This window comes from Meles meles, chromosome 2 (assembly GCF_922984935.1).
Source record: "Meles meles chromosome 2, mMelMel3.1 paternal haplotype, whole genome shotgun sequence".
Lineage (NCBI taxonomy): Eukaryota > Metazoa > Chordata > Mammalia > Carnivora > Mustelidae > Meles > Meles meles.
Window position 1 is genome coordinate 111,866,143 of NC_060067.1, and position 24,740 is coordinate 111,890,882.

At 37.5% G+C, this 24,740-nt stretch overlaps 1 pseudogene; it reads right to left on the reverse strand.

Annotated features, from left to right (window-relative positions):
- Positions 1-9,223: 9,223 nt before the first annotated feature.
- On the reverse strand, positions 9,224-24,118 carry LOC123936882 (annotated as a pseudogene).
- Positions 24,119-24,740: the final 622 nt, after the last annotated feature.

A 24,740-nucleotide genomic window follows, 5' to 3' on the forward strand; every position in this document is an offset into this window, starting at 1 on the left:
CGGAGTCTACTTCTCCCTCTACCTCTGCCTGTCATTCTCTTTCTCTCTGACAGATAAATAAAAGTTACCAAAAATACAAATTTTCACAAAAAACATAGGCGAGTCTTAAATGTTCAATAAGCCTGTATAGCTTTTCACCATTTCTTTTTGTTAAAAATCTATTTTGCTTAGTTCCTAGATTCCTTTTTTGCTTTTTCTATTGATTCATAGGTCTTAGGCAGGCAGATTTATTATTTACCCATGAGACAAAAAATATTTTATAAGTATAAATTATGGTCACTCTGAAAGCCAGTGTACATTATGATTATTTCAATACCAGCAAGAAGGATTTATCTTAAATTCACTATTATTTTATGAAATAGGAATATGATAATAGCCATAATATCAATAGAAATATGATTTTTAAAAAAGTCCTATTGATTTCTTTAAAGTATAATGGTTTATCTATAGTAACCCATTGTACCCGTTATCCAAACATTCTCTACTATTTTTGACTAGTTATTATAATGCAAAACATAGTTTTATGAAATGAATTCAGCAAAGTTGGAGGATACAGATCAATATGCAAAATTGGTTGTATTTCTATATACTACCAGTGAATAATCCAAAAGGGAAATCAAGAGAAAATTTCATTTATAATAGCATAAAAAGAATGAAATGCTAAGGGAAAAATTTAACCAAGGAGGTTCAAGATGGGTACATTGAAAGCTATAAGCACTGCTAAAAATATTAAAGAAGACCTAAATAAATGGAAAAACATTGCATGCTCATGGATTGGAAGACATAATATTGTTAAATGGAAATATTCCCTAAAACAATATACATATTAATGATATATAAGGATACATATAATACATATAATGATCAAAATATCTTTTTTTTTTAAAGAAATGGGTATTAAGGAGAGCACATGTTGTGATGAGCACTGGGTATTATACACAACTAATGAATCATTGAACACTACATCAAAAACTAATGATGTTGGCTAACTGAATATAATAATAAAACAAATCTAACAAAATAAAAAATAGTAATAAAAATAAATTTAAACAAAAAGAAATGGAAGAGCTGATTATAAAATTTATATGGAATTCCAAGAGACCACAAAAAGCCAAAACAATCTTAGAGATGAACAAAGTTGGAATACTCATACTTCTTAATTCCAGAACTCACTACAAAGCTACAGTAATCAAACGGGTGTAGTATTGACTTAAGAACCGACACATAGATTAATGGAATAGAATTTAGAAAATAGAAATAAACCAATACAGCTGTGGTCAATTTATTTTGAAAAGGGTAACCAAACCACCCAATGGCAAAGAATATTGTCTTTTTCAAATGATTTTAGGACAATTGGGTATACACATGCAAATGAATGAAATTAGACCCTTTCCTCATACTACATACAAAAATTAAGTAAATGGAATAAAGAAATAAATGTCAGAATTAAAACTACAAAAATTCTTAGAAGAAAACAAAAGTAAATCTCATGACCTTGGAGTTGGCAATGGTTTCTTAGATATAACAGCAAAAACATAACAAAGGAAAAAAATTGTTGAATGGGACGTCATCAAAATTAAAAAAAACATTTATACATCAAAGGACACACTGTCAAGAAAGTGAAAATGAAACCCACAAAATGGGACCAAATATTTGCAAATAATATGAAAAGAATCTGGTATTCAGAGTATGTAAAAGACCCTTACTACCACAACAAAAAAACAAACAACCCAATTAAAAATTGCATGAAGTACTTGAACAGAAATTTCTCCAAAGGAAAAATAAATAAATAAAAAATTGGCCAAAGATATACTAATGATCAGTAAGCACACACACAAAAATGCTTATCCTTTGTCATCCAGGATTGCAAATCAAAGCACAATGAGGTACCAAATAACACCTAGGATGATGAAAATAATAATAAGAAGAAATAAGAAATATTACAAGGATATGGAGAAACTGGATCACCCATATATTGCTGGTGTGTAAAAGGGCGCAGCTACTATAAAAAACAGTTTGGCAGTGTTTCAATCTCTTAAACATAGAGTTACCATGTGATCCAACTATTCCAATCCTAGGTATATACTCCAAAGAATTTAAAACAGATGTTCAAACAAAACCTTGTACCAGAATGTTCATAACAGTACTATTTAGAGTAGTCAAAAAGATATAAACAACCCTGATGTTGATAAACTGATGAATGGATAAACAAAACATGGTATATCTATACAACAGAATATCATCTAGCCATAAAGAATAATGAAGCACTGAGCTATGATATAGCATGGTTAACTCTGAAAACATGAAGCTTAGTAGAAGTTTAAGCCAGACACAAAGACCACATATTATATGATTCTGTTTACATGAAACATCCAGAAGAGGACAATCTGTAAAGACAGAAAGCAGATGAGTGGTTGCCAGGGTTTGTGAATAGAGAGAAAGGGGTAGTGACTGTTTAGTGGGTATGGAGGTCCCTTTTGGGGTAATGAGAATATTCTGGAACTAGACTGAGCTGAGAGTTGCACGACATTGTGAACATACTAAATGCTACCAAATTGCACACTTTAAAATAGTTAAAATGGTGAATTTTATGTTGCGAATTTTACAACTAAAAAATGACTTAATAAAAAAAAGATGCCTCACCAAATGTACATTGTTTTTAAGTCTAATTTCTCCTCAAACTAGAAACTTCTTTCCAAATAGTTGTAATAGGTAGAGTTTTATCTTAAAATCCAAGTGAAAGAATATCTGAGGACTCTTCTTATTATTACACGTGACAGTGTGTGATGGTAATCAATTTACTTGGTCTGTTAAGAATTTTATTTAGTTTAGTAGATACTAAGTCTTACCCCCAAACCAGAAATTCTGTAACTGTATTAAAGAGTGTAACTTGGATCATACGAGCAAGTCTGATTACATGTTTGTTTTACTAAATGGTAAAGTCACTAGAAAAGTTTTGATGTCCCCTGGCATAGATTTGTGGGGCTATTTCCACACACTTGCCATCCCCCAAATTGTAATTCCCATCTGTAAGTCTTTGAGCCAGAAGAGCCCTGGACCTACGTGACATCAATATAAATAGGTCATAACACTGATTCTTAAGTTTTCTGCCTCATTGTGGTAAAATTGATCAAACTCAGAAGGGCCATCTCTACCCAGCCTCTTGCTTTGAAAAGAGCAATCATGCTCTCTAAGCACTGGTGACACAGTCATTGATTTTGGAATCAAAGGAACATTCAGGGCAACATTGGATTGCTGATTGGCAGCAGGAAAATGAGTAAGAATGTTTCAAACTTCATAAAAAAATGAAAGCAAGTAAACATTAAATTACATGAAATCACATGTGCTCCAGCTGCTCGTATCTGAGGTTTTACCTTGAGACAGACATGAAATGGCCAACATTCAACTTCAGAAATTCAAAAATCAACCAGCCACCCTGACCTTGGAGTCCAATACCCAGGATTCCAGGGGAGACTAGAATGTTGACTTAAGGGCTCTTTCAGATATTTCATTTTGAAAGTTTCTATCAGTTTTCAAGAACTGGGATCCTTGATTATGGGCTTGGATATAGAAGTACAACCCCCAACACTCACGACAAAAAGCCCAGCATTGCTTTACAGGCAAAAGCTGTTCAGGCACAATGCTTTCCCAGACAAAAGCTATGTTCATATGCTGCAAGTGTAGGGGAGACAGTCTTGTTGAAATAAATGCCAAGTCACACTTTGATCTCATAATGAAGCGACAGAGTAGAAATAATGATTTTTTTTCAAATTAATATGGATTTTCAGATGAAAATATGGAATTTTTGTTCTTTGTGGTTTTTTTTAAGCTTTGTCTCTTCTGCCCCTTCCCCCCGCCTCCCTGCAGGTGCCTCCACTGATGTTTTTAAATGGATCCATCTGTCAAAATAGTGTCAAGGAGTGAGGAGAGTTTGTCCTTAATCCTCCTGGTACTGTTTCAGGAACTTGACTTTAAGTTACAGTGTTTCATTTTGATTTCTGCAGACATCTCTAATCCTGAAATTCTAACACACTGTACATAATTTCTACTTAACTTCTTTGGTACCTTTCGTTTCTTTGACAGATGGCTGCTGACAAAAATCAGCTTGGGTGGGGAGCTAAAGTTCCAAGAAATATAGGAATTGCATGCATACCTAATATCCCTTAGGTTTATTCTTGCACTCCACATGATAAACAGAGACCTGACCCAGAGCTCCTGCCTTCTGGGATGGCCCTTACCCATGATGGCTTTGTCTCTTATTTAAGTCCCAGTTCCCTAGTCTGTAAATCAGACACAATTGTGTTTGTCATCTCCTTTACTTCACCAGGGGATTTTAAGGATTGCAAAACCACATAGCACATGACCGTATAAAATGCTACAGTAATGGTTAAAATGAAGAACGACCTTGTCTCACCAATGAGTAATTTACTCCCAGGGAGTAAGTTGGGCATCTGGGATGTGAATTAACTCTCTCTGACCACGAGGGTGCCATTTTCAGCTGAATGCTAGAGGGCATAAAAGGACATAGTGTTTCCATAGGCGGCCAGAGTACTTCTGCCCTTCCCACTATGCCTATATTTTTAAGATAACTAAAAAGTTACAAGGAGATATTAGGTACTCTTGGGAAATACTAAAAATTTAATCTGGGAAATCATCCCAGTCTTACTGAAGTAACCTTAATTATTGAAGTAACCTCCAATGTCTATCCCTTTCACATAATAAACTAAAATCTTTTCATGACATCGGGTTCTCCTCCAGAAGTCAGCTTTAGAGACTAGAAGCATGAATGGGTCATAGTTGTTCTTCACAGCTCATGGTAGCTTTATAGTAGCTTCTTTTATCCTATTGATAAATGGATTCTTATCACATTGTAATGATGTGTATTCTTTTAAGTTCACAACTTATTTTCAAAGTTAGTGATCATTTTATATTAGTTTGCTAGGACCACTAGGGTAACAGAGTATCACAGATCCACTTGCTTAAACAACAGAAAGGCATTGTCTCTTGTTTCCTGGAGACTAGAAAACCCATGGCCACACTGGCTTCTTCTGAAGACTGTGAGGAGAAATCTGCTGCATTCTTCGCTCCTAGCTTCTGGGGGTTCAACAGCGCTCTTCGGCCATCATTAGCGTCTCCTTCATTACCTTGATCTGTGCCTTTACCTTCACTTGGCATTTTCTGTGTGTGCATGTCTGTGTCCAAATTTCCCCTTTTTATAAAGATGTCTGTCAGATGGGATTTAGAGGCCCGCCTTACTCCAATATGACCTCATCTTAATTTAACTAATTACATCTGCAGCAACTCCATTTCAAAATAAGGTCATACTCTGAGGTATTAGGGGTTAGGACTTCAACATATGAATGGAGGACACAGAATTCAAGCCATTCCATGATTTTATTACATCTAAATTAAATGTATTCAAGCAAAGCAAGAAATAATAACTCATGATAGTTTGAAACGTATAACTGAAACCATATTCATTTTTTCCATATTCTCCATGGCTTTTTAAATTTCCATTGCATCCTTAAGTTTTATTTTCCATGTCTATGTCAATTGCTTCTATTCAGATGTCTTACAGGTGCTCTTTCTTACCCTTTCTAGAGTAATTTCTACATTTTTAGGATTCTCATTTCCATTACCATTGTTTGCATTACCACTTCATGCATGGGTTATATATCACTCCAAAATTAAGAAATGCTTGAAAGCCAGACACCTGAAGCCAGGTTTTAATGAGTGTGCATGGTAGTAGATCTATGAACTTGGGCAAATGAGTTTCCTTGCCAGTAAAGGGATTCATTTGTAATAGGGTTTTAGCAAGGACTGTATAGGATACTAAAAATAAAGTTGGTAAAGCTGTTGCCGTAATGCTTGAGACTTAGCAAATGCTCAGGTTTTTCATTTAGTTTTTCAAAATGGCACTGTGTTATTGCAAATTGAAGGGGAAACAATGCAGACTTTTCTCCAGGTCGTTCAACAAAAGTTACATAGGACTATGCATATATGGTTATTTAACTATTTATATAAGACTACATCAATTTTTTTTCTAGGTTACATTGCTGTAACAAATGATCCTTCCAGAAATCTCAAGTGGTTTATAAAAACAAAGAGTTTTTGTGTGTGTGGTTTTGTTTTTGCCTTTTCCCTTGGTCCTGTTTTGTATTAGCTACTTGTCACAATAGCTCTGCTCCTGTCCCACATTTCCACCTTATTCCAGAATGAAGACCCTACCTAGAACACGCCATTGTTAGAGGAAACGGGACCAAACCAAAGTAGGCAATGGCGCTCAAAATTTTTGGCTTACAGTTGCCGCATTCTCACTTCTATGTAAATTCCAGCCCAAACAAATCATTTGGACCAACATGGTATCATGTTGGTATATTCTTTCCACAGAAAGGCCATGCAAGTCACATTAAAAGATAGAAATATGTAATCTTCTAACAAGGAAGGAGGGAGAAAATAATTTAGAACATAAGACAGTCTGTCACCAAGACCAATCCTAGTTGCAATACGAGAAAAACACCAGGCTTAGTACTGTTCTCTCTGTAGATGTGCCCTTTTAGTTCTACCTATTGTTGTTGTTCTTCTTCTTCATAATCTGCTGGAAAAACATAATAATTATAACCTTGAAATGACTCATATTGGCACCCCTCATCAAAGGCTTTTTGAAAAACATCTCATTGACATACTTTTGTCCACATGGAGGATTAATCCCTTCAAGTTTCCCAAACCAACATAATGTTTCTTCCAATGCAGATTCATACTCGCTTTCCATAATTTATCCCCAAGTATTTAGTGATTTGGTAGACATCTTTTGTTTCTGCCTACTTAGGAACACTTTCTGGCTTCTTCTGGTCATAATACCCCCTCCTTTCCCCCCTTTTTTTCTTAAATTACTCTTTAACCATGTTCAGTCTCCTATCTCAGTGGGTATCCCATGATTTAAAGCAATATGAAATGAAAAAGAAAGGACCATCATGCACTACAATTTTCTCAGAGAAATAGCTCAAGAATAAATCCTCCGAAGTATAGGTAGAATTTGGGTAAGTGGCTGGGGAGAATTCTCGATGAAGGAGTCAGGATGAAGGACAGCACAGAGAAGCAAGGCCAGGAGAAAGCCCAGCAGGACTGGAATCATAGAAAGCTTTAGGGGAGAAAACAAGCCAGAAAGAAGCTTGGGATAAGCTAAAAGTGGCTTTTGGTGACACATGAAGGTAATTAGACTTTATCTTGTCAGCCATAAGGAATTTACAAGGAGAGAATAGAATAATAAAGGGCACATACTTCATACCACAGTGCTTAGAAGCATGGTCTCAGATATTTTTCCCTGGATTTGACCTAAACATTACTTCCTAGCATATAAACGTAACAGACATTTAACTACTCTATTTCTAATGTAAAGTGGAAACATATTTACCTTTGGAGCTAATGCTCATTTGTAGTTAAACCATCCACTCTGACTAGTTTGAGCATGGAGAGCATTACTACAGAATATTAAACGGCTTTTGGAAGCACTGCCTGAAGAAAATAGTATTTATGCTGAGATTTAAAAGTGTGGCCCAAAGCCACACTGCTGAACTGGACTAGCACAGGATGCCACCGCCACACAGACGTCTCCACTACCTCTCCTGCATACAGAGTCATGGCATCTCTGCTACCGTTTACAATAGGAAACCTCAATCTCTGAAACAGCTTATACATTATATGCTAATAATTGAAAAAGAAAAAAAAAAAACACCTGTCAACCTCCAGTTTTGTATCTCTTTCAACTTCACTCAGTTCATTCAACTTCAACTTCATTCACGTTTTGCAGGAATGCATGTGAACGATGCACTGAAGCCTTGTCTGGAAATGTATCCGGGGAACGTGGTGCTTCATGACCCCACCTCTGAACCCAGGAAGGCACACGGAGAGGAAGGTAGTCACAGAAGCTGACTCACATCATCACCTCCTAACCAACTCAGGAGGACTGTGAGGATGAGACGGGATTCTGTGTGTCCCACCTTCCCTGTGACGTCTGATACATGGTAAGTGCCCGCAAAAGATTTTAAGATCATAGATTTGAATAAAGGAAAACCCAGAAAGCAATGGAGTGATTTATGAGGTCACTGTTGTAGTTTAGAATAGAAGAAATAATGGCACACAATGAAAATGAACATTGTAAATATGAACAGGAAAATAGATATTTGAGTTGTTTCAAAGGCATGTTGGACAGGATTCAATGATAGAATATAGCTGCTAGTTTCTAAGCTTATTGTCCAGATTGCTAGTGATTTTCAGTACAAGACTACTTGTTTTACTCCCATATGCGTATTGGAAAAGGAGTCGCATCAGTTTCAGATAGCAGAATTTGTTGTCCACAGTCTTCTTGTGTTCTCAGATCCAAATAGTGTTAGGGTGGATACCTGAACAGTCTATGGCAACTCAGCCTTCTCTTTGAAAGAGTAAATCTCAATAAATATGTTTTTATAGCTCTTATGCAATATATGATCATATAAATAGGTATTTATCTAAAACCGGAAATGGAATTAGTATGCTGTTTGTTTGTTTTAAGATTATTTATTTATTTATTTGACACACAGAGAGACAGAGCACCAGCGGAGGAGCAGCAGAGGCAGAGGGAGAAGTAGGCTCTCTACTGAGCAGGGAACACAATGTGGGACTAGATTCTAGGCCCCTGGGATCATGACCCAATCCGAAGGCAGATGCTTAACCCACTGAGCCACCTGGGTGCCCCAAATATGCTGTTTTTATTTTGTAAGTCAAAATATCTCCATTTCTATTTTTTTTAAAGACTTCATTTATTTATTTGACAGAGAGAGATCACAACTAGGTGGAGAGGCAGGCAGAGAGAGAGAGGGGAAAGCAGCAGAGAGCCTGATACAGGGCTCAATCCAAGGACCCTGAGATCATGACCCAAGCCAAAGGCAGAGGCTTAACCCACTAAGCCACCGAGGTGCCCCCAAATATCTCCATTTTTAGACAGAAGTCATTAGGAAGAGAAAGTTAGGCATTTTTCTTCTCCTTCTCCTTCTTCCTCCTGTTGTTGTTGTTGTTGTTCTTGTTCTTCTTGTTCTTCTTGTTCTTGTTCTTGTTCTTCTTCTTGTTCTTCTTGTTCTTCTTCTTGTTCTTCTTCTTCTTCTTCTTCTCCCCCTCCTCCTCCTCCTCTTCCCTCTTTTCTTGGTTGTCAAATGATCCTTTATTGAAATATTTTCCCTTGTAGTTGTTAACTAGCTGGGCATTCCACCACACCACTATTGATGTCACCTATGATGTCATGGGCTGGCAGCTGTCAACATTGCTGCCCACAGACTGGGCAGTCCCCAGGATCTCTTTACTGGTTCCAGAGAGTTCTCTGCTAAAGATTGATGTCACATCTGTTAAGCAATGTTGACAGTCCCATCAGAAGTGATGTTTCCACTGTGCTTAATGCTTTCTGGTTCTTTCTGTTTCTTGGAGGTTCCTTGAGGGCTTGGTAATCAGGCAAAGGCAGAAGGTACCATGTCAGTCTGGTCCTGTCTGTTCTAAATGGTCAGCTTCACTGTCATCCTCACACCCTTCAAATTACAGGTTGCCTTGCCGAGATCATCACCAGCCTTTTGAGACAGACCCAGAGTGGTGATCCTTGGGGCCAGGGCAGATGTGGCACTGACTACCCCACCAGGGTTCCTCAGGTACATGACTCTGACCTTGTCAGGGTCAAACGGAGGCAGCATGGTGGAGGCTGCTGGTGTCAAATGCACCCGGATTTGTGATGACCGAAGACAGCTGCTACCTTTGCCTCTTCTGAGCTGAAAGCCAAAAGCAAGAAAGTTCGGTCATTTTATGCAAGACATTTATTTCCCTGAAAAATGATTACCAGCAAGACCAAAGAATGTGCTAATTCCAAACGCTCAGTAGGACATCAGTCTTCACTAGGTCATATCATCTTCCCTGAAGCCAGAACTAGAGCTCTCAGGGTATTCTCACAGTTTACAAGGGGGAAACAATGATTCACTTAGCACCTTGTTCATGTGCTTCGTAAATGAATAATGGCCTGTTTTCCTGTGATCCTCAGTCAGGGTCTTCGGCTCTTACTCTACTGCCGACTTCTGTTGATCTCTCTCCCTCTTTCTCTCAGTCTCCCTCCCTCTCTTTCCCCCTTTCTTCTGCTTATACACAAACAGTAGAGGCTAGCTAGTTTAACTAGAATCTGTCACTGATCACTGATTTTTGTCTACTTATGGTGATTGTTTAGCTAGTACAAACCGACAGTACATTTGGTGACCCAGATTGATCCCCTGACTGATGCTAGTTCCTTAGGCAGTATATTCAAGACTTATTAGAGATTTTCTAACCTTTAAACCCCTGAGTATGTGGGCCAGATTACAGGAGTGTTACATCTTTGCTCTTTATAACATTCACTTTATAAGCAATGAGAAATGAATTGTCTGATTCTGGACATGTTTTTCTCTTTTACATAGGAAAATGCAGTCAGAATTAGTTTAATTATAACAATTTTAGATATGGTGTGAAAGATTGGAACATGTTTACATTGCATCAATAAACCATTATACAATGTAGTTATAGAAAAACATTAAAAATATGAATAAGGAAATTAACATTTATTTTACATTTCCAATGTACCATCGGGAGCACATTACATATATTCTCCCAATTATTTCTTTAAACAATCATATGTGTTAAACACTGTTATCTCCACTTTACAGAGAAGCAAACTGGGGTTTAGAGAAATCAAGAAATGAGTCCATGTCATACACATGTGGCTAGGAAGAGAAGTGTGGGTGTTCAAACCAGGCAGATTGATTCCATACTTAGGGGAAATAGACATGTGAACTAAGATCTTAATTTCTTAATGCTACTATGAAATTGATTCACTAAGCATTTTCTCAGGAAAAGCAAGTACTAAATGTCACAACAGATGGAATGCTAGTTTGTTGTCTTCTTCTGCCCTTTGGATGTTTCAAGCTGCTGCTTCTGGCTTCAGAATTTCAGTTAGGAAAGTCAAAGTTAGACAAGTAAGTGAGAACGAATCGAACCACAAGGGGCAAACCTTTCAGAAGGACAAATTTGGGATATATTTCAATAAGGAAATGAAAAGGGAATATTGCTTATCTCTAAACTACTTTTTAAAGAATAAGAGTTGTATGGGGGGAAAATATTTGTTCATTCCATCTCTGATGCAGCATTTTTGTAATATATGTTGTGATATCTACATGTAGCATACGTTAGAATTGCTTTCATCTGCAGAATCCAGAGACCTAGCTTTCATTTCTTCAGGCTTTTTTCTGCTTATTTTCATATTTAATCATACATGGTAAGAAAGTTTGTGGCCAGTGAAATGCCTACTTCAAGACCTGTGGCCAAGTGGAAGGGACTTCCCATTTGCTCATCACTTCCAGAAGACATATGGAGTCAAGAGAAAGGGACACATGAGCTACCAGCCTGCCTCTTAGGCTTCATCCCACCCAATTATTACCATAAATTCTAGTAGTCACTATCAGAGAAGCCGTCTGTGCAACTTCCCTTTGATTCCTTGCCATTTCCAGGTTTTGCAATAACTTATGGCAGCTTAGTGAGCTAAAGGCTTTGTTTGATTAAATCCTAGTCTTCTTTCCGTCTTTCTTTGGTTCACGTTATGACAGTGAAGCCGGCCTGAAGGACCCAGCCTGGCAAGGTAAATTCCCAATGATTTATGCAATGTCACTTTCTTGATGATTAACCTGAATAAATCATGGTGGTATTTTCAGCAGTGATCCAGCTGCCCTTTATATTCTTATCAATTTTCAGGGCGAGAAGAAATTAGCCCAGTCCTCCCATTGATCTTGTGAGGAAAATTGTACCCCATAGCAAGGGTTCTACTGATAAACAATGAACACTACAAATCACTTATCAGTTTACTTTTAATCAATAAAACTTCTCCTGATACATTATTCTAGCAATTGGTCTAAATCACTATAACTGTTGTTTTCAAAACCTTTTAATCTAATTGGAAAATCTTCCTTTGTACTAGTAATAAACACTCACTAAACTGTCTGCACCTAATTGAGCTGGAGTAATTTATGGGTGCTCCCTACGGTTTTGTCCCGTCTTTAATCAGACAGACCATTTTATGTCTTTAACTAATGAAATCTAAAAATCCACCCAGAAGATCTGATCAAATATCACTAGTGAATACATCTTCATTCACACTGGCAGGTTTCAAACCTGCTGTCCATCTTGATTTAATTATTGTTTCCCAACTGTACTGTTGTCAGGTGGCAAACACCTTTTCCCCATTTCTTTGATAGCACACCTTCATCAGCAGGTCTACAAAAGACTTACAGGGGTAATGCACAGCCCTCTTGCAAGTCTATGCTAGCATTACAGAAAGAAGCAGAGTCATCTCCAGTATAATCAATTTCACATCTCCTGGGGATGGGCATTGCTTCTGTTTCCATTTCTCCTGCAACTTTTTCTACCTCTTATCTTTGTCAGTAAAAAAACGCACTTCTATCAATTCACTCAAGGTGTTCAAGCAATGATAAATTAATTTATGCTATCCGAGGTCAGAAAAGAACAAAAGATAAACCAAAATGCTGTTAAGAATAAACTATTTCCACAATAGCTGATTATTACAGTAGGAAAGTTTTCTTGGGAAACCCAGATTGGAGCAAATGGAATTTGAATTAGTTTGGAGGAGTGTCACAATCAACGAATCAGATCCACAAGAAGGTTTCCGTTAACTATATTGCCATTAAACTGACAAGCACTTATTTCCCTTAACTGTTCTCAGAAACACTGACTGATCAGTTTATTTTGAAAGTGCCCTTTTGTCCCATCTGCCTCATTTTGAAACATGCCCTCGTGTCATTTATATAATTCCAAAAAGGGATGCCACTTACAAGTGACTTGGGTACCTTAAAATTAATAAAAGGGAAATAGATGCTGACAAGCAGGCAGCTAGATCAAAAGAGAAAGGAACAATGACATTAGCCTTGAGAGCTAGTTCAATTGCTAGTTAACAAATGTTTATGTAGCTTTGACCATATGCCAGGTACTCTTCTAGACCCTTCACATATCTTAATCTTAAAAACAATTCTAAGAGGTTGGTTTTATTTAAAACAAACACAAAAACATTTTCCAGTTGAGGGAACTGAGACAGTTTAAGCATCTTGCTAGAGCTGCACGGCTAGTGAGTGGTAGAACTGGGATGTATCCAGATAGATGGGCTTTGGAGTTCATGTTTTTTTCTCTACATTATGCTATTGTTTTGCACAACTGAATGTCTGACTTGAATATGAGTTTTAGAATGGAGGGCTCCAAACACATTTGCATGCTGAAGGCTCTGAGAAGATTTACAACGAAGACATAGGATAACTAGATATAATCTAACATTTGTAGACCTACCTCCTCAACAGCAGAACAAGTTTTCTGGAAGACCCACTAAAATCATGCAGGACCAATGACTCACCATGAATGACCTTTGGAAAAGTCACGTTAAAGTCTTGCTTTCTGTGGGTCCTTCAAAGGACACTGAATAATATGGTAAGATTTTTCTTAACGTACATCTAAAAAACAAATACAAACTGGTTTTTACACTTTCCTTCAAGTTCTTTTTTTTTTTTTTTAATTGATGTTTAGCACTGAAATACAATGTGTTAAAGAGGATCCTGAGGGGGGCTAACCCATATATAACTTTCTTGCGGTCATTACATTACAGGCTCCATTTGCCACAATATCCGTGACTATAATTTATATATTATTAACATTTCAGATTAGTTGCTTCCCAACTGAGATTTTGGAAAACACTTATTAACATGGCCTTAAATCATTTTTTAAAATGGGTTACAGATATTTTATTCCATAATGCAGGAGACTTTATGTCTTTAAGGGAGGTCATTTTTCTTCACCGCTGGGTCAGTTGTTGACTCCCAGAGCCTTGTGTTTTTGAACAGTTTTATGTAATCTTTCCTATTTGGGGCCTACAGATGGTGTGTTAAGTGCCTCAGAATATCTTTACACAAAATTGGGAAAGTTCTTGTCTTTTCTGTTTCTGCTTGGGTAGTCTTCAATGGTTAGGAGTATGAGCGTAGACTGGCCAGAATATGGTGAGAAATCCAGCTCCCATTCTTTAGCTCTGGGACTTTGGCCATGTTACTTTGTTTTGATAAGTCTTTGTTAATCTACAGAAAGAGAGTAATGTAAGACCTGTTTCACATGGTAATTGTGAGGACTGACTGCCATAATGCTTTTAAAGCATATTGTATGGTATAGGCCATCACCCACTAACTGGTGTCTATTTCTAAGGTCATTGCTTAAAACTTTAGTTTCCCTTAGAAATACTGGGGGACTTGTTAAAACACAGATTTCTGAGCCCCACCCCCAGAGTTTCTGATTCAGTGGATTTGGGGTAAGACCTGAGAATCTACATTACTAACAATTTTCAGGTATTGCTGATGCTGTAGGTATGAAAACTACACCTTAAGAATCATTGCCATAGAGTAACTAACAAATGTTCTGTAAAAAGAGAAGCTGTTGAAGTGATCGTGTTGTAGCAGGTGCATTTATCAGAGGACTTTACAGAGACACTATCAGAGACATTTAAGAAAACTCTGCATTAGGGGTGTCTGGGTGGCTCAGTTGTAAGCAGCTGACTCTTGATTTGGGGTCAGGTCATGATCTCAGGGTCCTGGGATACAGCCCCATATCAGGCTCTGGGCTCAGTGGGAAGTCTTTCTCACTCTCCCTCTGCCCATCCCTCCCTCTCTCTCTCTCTCTCTAAAATAAATAAATCTTGGGGCACCTGGGTGGCTCAGTGGGTTAAAGCGTCTGCCTTTGGCTCAGGTTATGATCCCAGGGTCCTGGGATCGAGCCCCATACAGGGCTGTCTGCTCAGCAGGGAGCCTGCTTCCCCCTCTCTCTCTGTCTGCCTCTCTGCCTACTTGTGATCTCTGCCTGTCAAATTAATTAATTAATTAAAATAAATAAATCTTTTAAAAAAGGAGAGAAAATTCTGCACTGATGCAGTTATAGCCATAACCTAGAATCTGCCAAGAATAGGATTTGTAAAGGATAACAAACGTCTTTGACTGGTCTGCACTGGTCTTGCACTGGCCTGGGATGGTTTCCTTCTTTCAAAACAGTATTGCATTTGAACTGAATTGCTACTTACCAATGTTTTGTTTCATTGTTGTTTTGTATCAAATTCTCTTGCTCTGACATAATGATGGTCTGACATATTAGACCCCATTTTAGATTCTCCCAGGTCTGTCTCAATGATGTGGTTAGGATGGTTCTCCCCTAAAGATTATCCAATGAGAAGTAACACTCATGAGTCACTGGGGACCCCTGAGTATGCAGCCTGGACAAGAATCATTGAAAAGTTCATCTTTTCACCTTAGAACAGATGGAAGCAGCTAGAGTAAATGATAGACAGAAGGGGAACAGACTTCATTACACCTTCTGAGTTAATACTGATCTGGGAAAAATACAATGATATCAAAGTTTGTCCTGATAACTGAGAAAGGCTTCTTAATTAGAGGTAATGTCAAAAAGGTGGCTATTCCCCAAAATTCCTGCTCACCTACCATCTGCTACTGATAAAGGTTGGCAATTAAGAAATGTTAAGAGTAAGTTCTAATTACCTTCCTACCCTTGTATCTGTTCCCTTGTTGCTCTTTGGTAGCCTTAATTGAAGCCCACATGTGAATCACATCTTCTGCTGCATGCTGGTTCCTTCTGCCTGAATACCCAGAAATCATCATAAATCCTAACTTGCCCTCTGGTAAGTGTCTGCTGCTAGAAATATAATCTTACACTTCCCAACTTTTCTGTGTTTATTCATCTTACTTCACTGTATTGCTCTGAGTGTGGTAACACTAGCAGTTCTAAATGTAATTCCCCAAGAATGGCACTCAATTGATCTAACCCTCCCCTTTGTTAAATCTGATGATGCAACAGAAGTGGCACCCTTTCTCACCAAGCGCTGACCAAGTGTACTGAGATCCAGGTGGTCATATCCTATTGGGGTCACCTCTTCTTTCATAAGTTACAGAAACAAATTTTAGAATCTCTATTTTCTGTAGAAAAATTTTATTTTCTGTGCTTTGCCTACTGCCAGTAAAGAACAGAAAAAGAAGAACATTATGATTTTGGAAGTAATTTATGGCTGCTGAGTCTCTGGTTATACAGAAATAAGAACATGTTTGTCCTCCTACCACCAGATAAAAACTATGACATTCCAGCACCATGTTGCTATGGTGTTTTTTTGGAAGAGAGATTCACCTCACTGCACTGACCTGAAGAAGTACAAAATATTGTTTCATTGAAGCCATCATAAATATATCTCTACAAGTAGTGCCCAAAATCCACAGAAGATCTCTAAATATCTGAGTTTATGAAATTTATTTATATCTAGCATCTGTTCGGTTTTTTTCAGCAATTATTTTAACAAAAACTGAAGAGCTAGGTCCTGATAATTTACTACTTTATCACATGATTTAAAAATGCAACAAAATATAGGCAGTTATTCTTTGTGGAGCACTTACAGGAGCAAAACCATATGTTGTTCTTGTTTGGGATAATTATAAATCTTTAAATATTTAAATGTACTTGTCTTTCAAACTGGTATCAACTCCAAAACAAACAGTTTAATGTGAATAACTCAACACCTAGAATGTCTATGTACCAAACAGTTCATTAAGTCTATGCATGCATCCATACAAACAATTGCAAATGGATTCATGTGTTTGCATGAATAACCAAAGTAGGCTATAAATTAATATTTTTTTTCTTTTAAAATCGTCCATTGGGGGGCAACTGGGTGGTTAAGTTGGTTAAGCCTCTGCCTCCAGCTCAGGTCATGATCTCAGGGTACTGGGATAGAGACCCACAGTGGGCTCCCCCTGCTCAGAGGTCTGCTTCTCCCTGCTCCTCCATGATCTTTCTTTCTCTCACTCTCTCAAATAAATAAAAAAATTATAAAAACTGAAAAAAAAAAAAGCCATTGAACCTGAAGCCATTGAATTGTAAAGTTAAGACTTCAAAACCATCTTGTCTGGTGAATTTCAACTTTGATTATGCATTATAACAAGCTTTGGAGTTAAAACATATACCTGTGTCTCAAGTATTTATGAATAAGAATAAGAATTTGACATTCTTACTCACTGTGTTTTCAACTGGCATGTCTATTTTTAGATGTTTTATAGATCATTCTGATGGGCATCTGTATTAGTCTCCTAGACCTTCCATAAAAAATTACCGTAAACTGGGTGGCTTAATACAATTGAAATTTATTTTGTCAATTGAACATATTTGGGAGAATTCAATCACTAAAGCCCCCAAAGTGAAAACTTCATTTAACCTGGGTACAGTGTATGACCACTCATGCTGACCAGTCCTTCCTGGTCATGGTACTATTCCTACTTTGTCTGGAGCCATCTGACTTATTCATAATTTTCTGTATTCACTATTCCCGATTCACATGTTTAGAGAGGACTCGACAAAGGGCAGATATTGTCAACTTCATAAATTCCCAGAGAAGAAAGCACAGTGAAGGGATGTGACGATAACAAGTGCAAAGACTCAGAAGTGAGAAGGGGAACAGACAGAAGGAGAACAGACTTCATTACACCTCTGAGTTAATACTGACCTGGGACGGAAGGGGAACTGTGTCAGGAAACACTGTGCCTCAGGATGAGGAGATTTTGAATGGCGAGTATGGGAGGGAGGAGTAAAGGGTAGAGTTGAAGAGGGAAGCGAGGGCCAGGCCATAAGAGGACATAGATGTCATGCTGGGGAGCTTCAACTTTCCTTTTCCTTAGGCCAATGGGGAGCTGCTGAAAGGTTTTAAGAAAGGAATTGTGTCCCTGCATGATTGAATTTTGTTTTAAGAAATATTACCCTAGTGATAATGTGAGAAGTGAACTTAAAGGGGCAAGAGAGGAGTCTTGGAACCCATTTAGAAAATTGTTACCTTAGTGGACTGCAGAATGATGATGCCATAATTCAAGGTGCTGGTGCTAGGGTGGGAAGAAAAGGACAGATCCAAGAGATTGAGTAGATAGCATTTACTGGTTAATTAGACACAAGGAGTGACATAAGATAATTATGTTTCAGCCCTTCCTCCCCCATCCTTCATTAAAGGACATTTTTGTAACACTGTTGTTCCTCTCCTATATTTTATACTCCTTCACCAAAGCACGCATTTCTCAATCACCTTGTTAAAAGTCTGAAAATGTTCATCCATTTATAATGCTTTTTATTGCCAGATCTTAAGATAGCAAAAATAAAATGTATCTTTGAATGAACTATCACATCACTTCTCAGCAAAAAACCCTGAACATAATACTCAAGTATACATAAGATAAATGTGAGATGCATTTTTTTCTATTGTGGTCTAACTTTACATGTTTATTTCAGTGGAACCTGGAACTAAAAGAAATCTAAAGAAAGAAGTATTTCAAATCATTTTCTCGTTGATTCTAAATTAACCAGAATTCTCTCTTTATGTCAATATTTGTTATTGAAAAACTTACTAAAATGAAATTGTTAAAACCTTGTTTTACTAACTATACCTTGCCAAACATAATTTTTCGATGTCAAGGTTATTTTTGTACTCCTAAGGAATCATTATAAGTATCAGTGATTAATTACCCTTCCACCCACTCTGTATTCAGTAATAACTTGATTCATTAAGCATACCAAAGGAAGAATAAGATCACATGGTTTGTTTTTTTTGAAGAAATGAACAACTTAGTATAGAAAGTAGCATAGTTTAAAGGGAGGAATTCTAGATTTGACTTTCAGGAACACTACTGAATTTAGACAGTGAGTGTGGGGCAGAAGGTGGGGATAAGAGATGGTTTCATCTGTGGACATGGAGCACTAGAGCAAAGGGGTCCAGCTGGTGTGTTCAAGAAACAGCAAGGAGGTGAGCATGACTAGAAATGAGTGAGCAAGAAGAGGTATACAGAGAAGGTCTGAGAAGTAACCAGCTATTGTTTTAAAACATAATTTCCAAATTTCCTGACATTCCTCTCATCAAGAAATGGAGCCTAGGTCCCTTCCCCTTAAACCTAAGCCTAGAGAGTGGTTGGCCAATAGCATATAGTTGAAGTTATGCTGTGCCAGTTTCTAGCTCCAAACCTTTAGAAATGGACAGCTTCTACCTTTTGTTCCTAGGGATACTTGTTCTTATAGCATAGCCATCAGGCTGCAAGAAGAGCAAGCCACTTGAGAGACTACTTCTAGGTTCCAGCTAACAGACCGCTGACAGCCAGCTTCGGTTGTCAGACCTGTAACTGAAAAGGCCTGTTGGATGATTCCAGCCCAGCCACCATCGGACTCCAAGTACATGAGGGAGCCTGAGAAAGAACCACTGGCTGAGCTTAATCATGCCAGATATCATAATAAAAGATAATTTTATATTATATAATAATAATGAGATATAACATATAACATAATTAGTGTTTCTTCATCCACTAACTTTTGGGATGATCTGGTACAAAGAATTAAGTACATGATCAGAACGCCAGGTTCTATATTGAGGAAGGCTTTTTAGGTCATTGTGAGGCTTCCATCCTGCGTGGAAGAAACCACCAAAATTGAGATGGAGGTTATTATGATTGCCTTATATTTTTAAAGGATCACTGTGTATACTGATTTGATAAAATACTAATGAAGGGTAAGAGGTGGAAGAAAGGAAGTTAGACCACTGATGTAGCTTAAGTGTGAGCTCACGGTGTTTGGGATCAAGATGGTAGCAGTGAAGGGGGTAAGAACCACCCACAACCAGGACACCTTTAAAGGAAAACTAAACAAGATTTCCTGAAAATATTGCTGTGGGCACAGTCCACTTTCATATACACATTCTCCCAGGAGTCATTCTTATTTATAAACATTTCCCTCTTAGTACAGAGCATTGTTTATACATAATTTTTGCTTTGTTTTGGTCTATTTATTAGCGTATTTGAAGGGAAGGTTGGCGCATCGGGCACTTGCTATGTCTATACATCCCATTTCATTCTACAGAGCATACTTCATCTGGTCCCTGGTGGCCACTTCTGCAGCTCTCCTTAAATTTCCCCCAATAAGTAATCCCTCTGCCCTCTCTGTTTAAAGTAAGATAGATGAAGGTTAGAGAAGGAGTAGACTAGATGTTACCTGGAAGCCCCCTAGATATTTTTATCTGATTTCTCTCACCTAGGGGATGACTTAATTAGATGGCCACTCTTCTCACTGTTATGCTGTGGAAATTTTTACTTCAGTGAATTACCTTGTCTGACACAAAGACATATATAATTAAGGCCTATGGGAAACCATGACACTTAGTAGCACCTTCCGGATTGGCTACACTCATGTCAAAATACAGTATGCCAAGTCAACTATGCATTAAAACAAAGTTTGCTTTCTGTGAAATACTTTATTCAAAAATGATGAGAAGAAGGAGTTTAAGATGAGCTTAAAAATGACAAAGGAAATAATGCAAACATAATACAAAATAACAGAGAAATGAAGGATTCTGGGATTCTGGATATGAAAGTGTTTAGGAGAGAAGAGCTGATGGGATTATGAGTTGTCATCAAAAATATAAATAACCTGGTGATTCACAGACCTGTACCCCTGGGGTTAATAATACATTATATGTTAATAAAAAAATAAAAAAATGTTAAAAAGGTATAAATAACTAAGCCCCCTGAAACCAAATGCTCACAAACTTCCCTCTAACACTGAAGGGTGCGCATGTGTTGCATCAAATCCAAGAGTGGTTTGTCTCATCCAGCCTGTGGGTCTGAACCAGTAATCACACAACTTTAAAGCTCAATTTTGCCATTAAGAGAACCACCAGTCTATGGGTAATGTTTAATTTCGCTGGATGAGCTCTCATAATTCGACCCATAAGACACCAAATACTAGCCAAATGGAAAGTGCCCTTCCGAACTTGACTCTGAAAGCATCAGTCTTAGAAGATAAAGTAATATTTTGACTTTGATTTTGCATTTGAAGATAAGAGTAACCATATCAGGATTTCCACAAAATTATAAATAAAAGGAAAATTTCATGTCTGGTTACAATAGCTGCTGGGCCATGTGTAACACCATTTCAGGGCAGGTAAGAAATGAAGCATGAAAATATAGTAGTGACACCATGAGAGAGCCACATGAAGAATCTTTCAAAATTATAACCTAATTAGGCCTCTGGGAATAGAATGCCTTGCCAAATGCTGGTATTCATTCATCATATTCTAAAGTATCATTTCTTCATTTTATTATTCAAATGTATTTATTGAGAATAAGCTTTGTAATATTTATTGTCAATTTAGAAAAAAAGTGAAACACCATATAATGGAAAGAATTATGAGAGTTCTAGCTCTTTCTATCATTAACATGGTTAATTCATGTCTTGCTTGGTTAGAGTTTTCCCAACAGTAAAACTTCAGTTTCAATAGCTCTTCTCACATTCCTCAAGCTCTTGCTTTGTTTTTCAGGTTGGTTCACCCTAGATTATGATGGAGAAATGCAGGTGTTGGTCCTTGGTTGCTTCTGATTTGCACAGATGCACAGTATATTTGGGACTCTGAACAGTACCGACCACCTTGTAGAACCCCTCCTCTCTCTGGGGTACAGTCTGCTGTGTGCAGGAGCTCATGGAGAGGTGGAGATCCTCCTCTTCATCATCTAGATCCTTTGAATAATTCCAAGACTATAACAACAAAATAGCAGATACAAAGGACTGTTTTATGGAAAGACTGTGATACATTAAAAAAGAAATTATGGTGGAGGAGGCAAAAGTCAACACAATCCATGAAATAGTAGCTTGTCCAGAGTAAGGACTGCACAGGGAGAGAGTACATAAGGTTTTGCACTACACCTCCCTTCTTAGCCTGCCTTCCCATCTCTCAGGTTCTACAGGGAAATGAAGATGGCAGCTAGAGAAGTGGCTGGAGCCCCAAGCCTTTCAGCAGGAGTGACCATGAGTCCTGCAGGCCCTATTCCTTGCATAGTAGTGTAAGTATTACTGTGAAACAGAAACATTCATTGTTAGAGTTTTCACTTCTAAATTTTTATGGCTACATATGATGAATTATCACATATGCTCATAACTCCCCAAAGCACTTCATTGATTTATTCAACTGACTGGATGAGGCCCACCCACAGTGTGGAGAGTAATTTGCTTACCCAAAGTCTACCAACTTAAGTGTTAATCACATCTAAACAATACTTCCACAGCAATATCTACACCGATACATCCAGGCAACTGGACACCCTAGTCTAGTAAAGTTGATATATGAACTTCTCTACCTACCTACCTGCCTACCTATCTGTCTAGGAGTTCACACTATCTTCATGGGATTTACTAAGTCACTGAGTAAAAGGAAGCTCTCTACAAGTTTCAGCTGTGGGTTCAGGAGGTATGAGCAAACTCAGATTTCTACCAAGCATTCTTTTCCATGAATGCAACTTGATATAATGTGCTTCTTATTCTAAATACCATTATAAGTCGTATTTTATTTGAGTTTCATACATTACAGTGGATATGCACCACTGTTCTAGGTTTAAGATGCAACTGTTTTTTTTTTCTTCCTTCAGCTTAACTAAATAAACAAAGTGCTTCCACAAAATAACTTCCCACAAAAGCATTCTGACATTATAATATCAAAGGCCCTGAGAGAAGGAATCTACCCTTCCCTTTTGTATGAGGGTATAGGTTTGATTCTTGGTCATTCATTAAATTACATAAAACAAATATTTTGTGAGTTTGATAAAAATATCAGTTGAGGAAATAAGATATCTTAATTCTACCCACTGTTTTTGTAATATAATGTCTAATATTTATTACAATAATAACCTGTATACAATGTTTTTTGCATAAACATTATTTAGAATTGTGAAAGGAACATAAACTAAATACTTAATATAAGCAAATAGCTAAATGGATTAGAATATGTTTTGCAGACTTTCAAAATGTTTTACAAGTTTTTTAAAGACATGGGAAATTGCTTGTAAATCTATGATTAAAGTTGTATTCTCTCTGTTTGTAATATCTCAATTATTTAAAAAAATGCATAGACCTTCAGAAGGATGTTTACCTAAAAATATATAGTTATTGCATATAATGACTATTATCTCTGTATGGAAGCAGTATGGATGACTTGACTTTGCTTCTCCATATTTTATTAAGAGTAGCTTTTGTGCCACACTTATACACACTTAGAATAATAAAAATAAACAAACCTTGCCTACAAGTAAAAGTAAATGAAAAGAAAAAAAAAGTATTCTAGTTCCATATGGTGAACTTAAGTGGTTTCTTTGTGTCATGTGATCTCTTTTTGGTACTCACTCTCTTATTATAAAATAAGAAAAACAGGGTGATATGCCTCAGCCCTTCCATTGATTATCAAACTTTCATAGCTCAATTTAGGAAAGAAATTCTAGAAAAATAGAAAACTATTCCTTCATTTTGATTCGTAGCTTTTGATCCTCACACCATGAAGCTTCTCTTAAAATTCTTGAGTGGCTTGATGAGCAGTTTGTGTGACTATTGACATTGTTTCTTTTCCCAGAGACTGCATATTTGTCTCCCATTAATTTGGGTCAAACTTCAAGGCCCCACATAAGCCCTTACACCTCCAAAAAGTCTCTCAGATACCTCAAGTCCAGAGTAATCTCCCAGGTGTCTTAGGAGGACACAGCACATTGTGTATTTACATTAATTGTAAGGCTCAGTCCTCCCCTTGATCTCAACTCCACCTCCGTTCTCTCCCATTAATTGTCCTTTACTAATCTGTGCTTCAGATTTATGAATGAGTCCTATTCTTTAATGTATACATGCAAGCCTCTCATTGCATCCCTTTCAGCAACCTCTCCCACCTCTCCTGGCTTGCCCAGCTCAGCGGACCTGTGTTCTCTCCACTTCCTTGTCCTTTAAGTCAGGGAGGTCAAGCTTTAACCCTCAGGATGGGGCTGATTCTATATGACAGACAGTTACTTAGAACCTTCTAATTATGAAGTCCAGTAGGCTATTGTCAATGTTCTTCTCCTACGCTCCCTGTGTGGTAACTGAAATTGTCGGCCACTACTCCTTTATGAAAATTCTTTCCTTTGGATGCCACCACAATCTCTTCTTCTTTTTCTTCCATTTTCCAGATTGTTCTATATAATTCTTCTTTACTGGATTCTCTGTCTTTTCTGTCTCATTTGGGGCTAGCATTCTCCAGGATCATGGTTTATTATTTCTTTTCTTGTCTTCTTTTGTCGCATCTACTTTTTCTGAGTGATTTCATCCACTCCCAAGGCTTCAGCTAGAATCAACATGAAAATAACTCTCAATGATATAAATTAGAATGCATTTTTTTCTCCCGGGTTCCATATTTATATCTCTACCTATCCTCGACTTTTCCACACATACCTAAAACACTGCATGTTAAAACTGAACTAATTCAAGACCTCTCTTATCTCCTCACCTCTGATAACAATGGTTGGTGGCATCACCATCCACCTGTTCCCTGGGAAAGAATCCTTGTATATCTTCAATTGCTCTCCTTTTCTCTCACTGCCCTCAACCTACCCATAATATAGTATTAAGTATCCATCATTATTCAGCATGATTATTGCAATAACCCCCTAACTTTTCTCCCTGCCTCCATTCTACTCCCATGTAATCCCCTTCCACACTAAAGCCAGAGTTCAGTTTAATTTTCACAGTAATCACCATTCCTGATAACCCTTTACTTGGCTTCCACTACCCAATAAAGCCCAGGT